Consider the following 2,315-nt stretch of genomic DNA (forward strand, 5'->3'; position numbering starts at 1 on the left):
CAAGAATACAGTAATAAACTGTAATTTTATTTCTAGTAACACTGTAATTCTAAAATACTGTAAGAAACAGTAAAAAAGGACAGAACTTTGCTGCCGAAGTTAATTACTGTAAATTTACAGTTAAATGTCTTACGGGTGACATTCTCACACTGATTAGATGAATAACCAAATTTGTAAAAATGGTACCTGTGACATTAAAGAGTAAAAAACATAAAAGAAGACATTTGCTCTTTGTTTGTCACTTTATGATGGATGTGAGATTTCTTTGAAAAACACGGCCTTTACTGTCCTATAGTTTTGTGAATATGATAACATGGAAGTTGTCATGAAACTGTGAAAGATGAATAATGTGAGACTTTGTTGATTCTGTATAAATATCATCAAGATTTTGACCTCAAATATCATTAAAAATTAAAAAAAGTTTTCCAAAAATGGGATTTCATTTTTTATCATTTTTATAAAGAGGGATTGTTTGTTAAAACTGTAAAATCATCCAGTTCATGAGATTCATTTTTTAGAGTTTGATCTTTATTACATTTAAATGCAGACTGCATTCATTCATATATAGATACCATATATGTGTACAGGCCATAGAAGACAAAAGTGATAAAACCTGACTTAGTGACATTTTATGAATGTTTTATAATATATTCAATGTCAATAATGCATCAAAGATGAGTTTTACTGAACTTTTTAAAATATATTCTGTCTGTCTTAAGTTTTCTTTCAAATATTTAACAATCAACACACTTCACCATTTTGACAAATGAACAAAATATAATTGTGTTTTTATTTTATTGTAAATATAGGGATAGTTTAAATTGATATAAAACAATCACAAATAATTATCAGATTATATACTTGATGTCATGTCACATGATGAAAGAGGGGGCTAGATGGCTGGAAATGGCCCCAGGGCCCCCCATGGTGGCCGTGAAATGCGCTATAACATGAATAGCTCTGTCTAGAGTCAGTGTTTGGTTTGTCCGTTCTGGGCTACTGTAGGAACATGGAGGACTCCGCCAGAAGAGGACTATTGGATATTATATTTTATTTTAGAATATTGCAGTCTTTTGCGTTAATGTCAAACTTGCGCTCCAAGTATTAACAGCACATCACACACACAAACAAGCAATTAAAACAAGAGCTTCTTTAATGAATCTTTAATTAGGAGGTTGTTACCTTGGCAACAAAGACAATTATGTTTCTTATGTTTTCTGTTCAGATGTTTGTTTATTGCCACAGAGGTGACTATAAACAGGTCCCTTTGGCATTCTTTTCCTATCCTGTGTACAATTTATATTTTTAATGAAAGGGATCTGATGTACCTTAATTGAAGCGATAATAATCTCCGTTATAATCGGAAAAAAAGGTCGTCTGCTCTTGAAAAGGCAAAACATGGACCTGAGAGGAAGTTCTGCATCACTGAGCAGCGAAAAGTCAGACTGTCGTATTCAGGTAAGATGATGATGATCTTTTATAAACGGTGTCCAGGCTTTTAATGCTATCGAGTTTGTAATGAAGTTATCATACAAAGCTTTTTCTTTGTGTAGAGTAAATGATTCTGCACTTGTTGTCTGTTGACAGCAGATTCTGTCTGTCTGTCTGCAGAGGGGAGATGGAGCTTTTACCGTTTGATATTTCGCCTGAAAGCCCCAGAGGTCTGTGAGTGTTTCTGTGCTTGTCATTCGGTGGTGGCTTTCATAATGTCCATGCAAACAAACTTCAGACTGTGTTAGATTATACATTTATCAGAAATACTGCTTCAGTTGGAGGCAGAGGAACTATAGTGAAATATAAGTAAATCTGTAGGAATGATGATACAGTTACAAGTTTATGACAAAAGTCTTTAATTGTATTTCATTGTGAATGTTCTCTGGTGATTATTTTATAACTTTATTAGAGAAAACCTGAATTTCACTTATTTAATCTGCATAAAGCTTGCATGTTATTATCTCAGTGGTTCCCAACCTTTTTCCTTAAGGGAACTTTTGTATAATTTATTAAACTGACATATTTTATGGATATTATATCATTATTATACTGCAGTGATGCTTTGGTCTACAGATCTTGTTCTTCAGATTTAAGAAAACATTTCAGTAAAAATGTAATTTTTGATGCAAAAATGATAATTCCTGCACAGTCATATCACAACATCAGTAAAAAACTATCACAATGTGGTGATTTCATCATATTGTTCAGCTCCAATTTTATATGATAGATTATCGTACTATACCTAAACTGTGCCGTTACTGTATAGTAATAAACCCAACTCGCTTTATTTTATACAACCCTGTTGGCAGATACAGACTTTT

This window comes from Morone saxatilis, unplaced genomic scaffold (assembly GCF_004916995.1).
Source record: "Morone saxatilis isolate NCDOM2014 unplaced genomic scaffold, NCSU_SB_2.0 Contig14, whole genome shotgun sequence".
Lineage (NCBI taxonomy): Eukaryota > Metazoa > Chordata > Actinopteri > Moronidae > Morone > Morone saxatilis.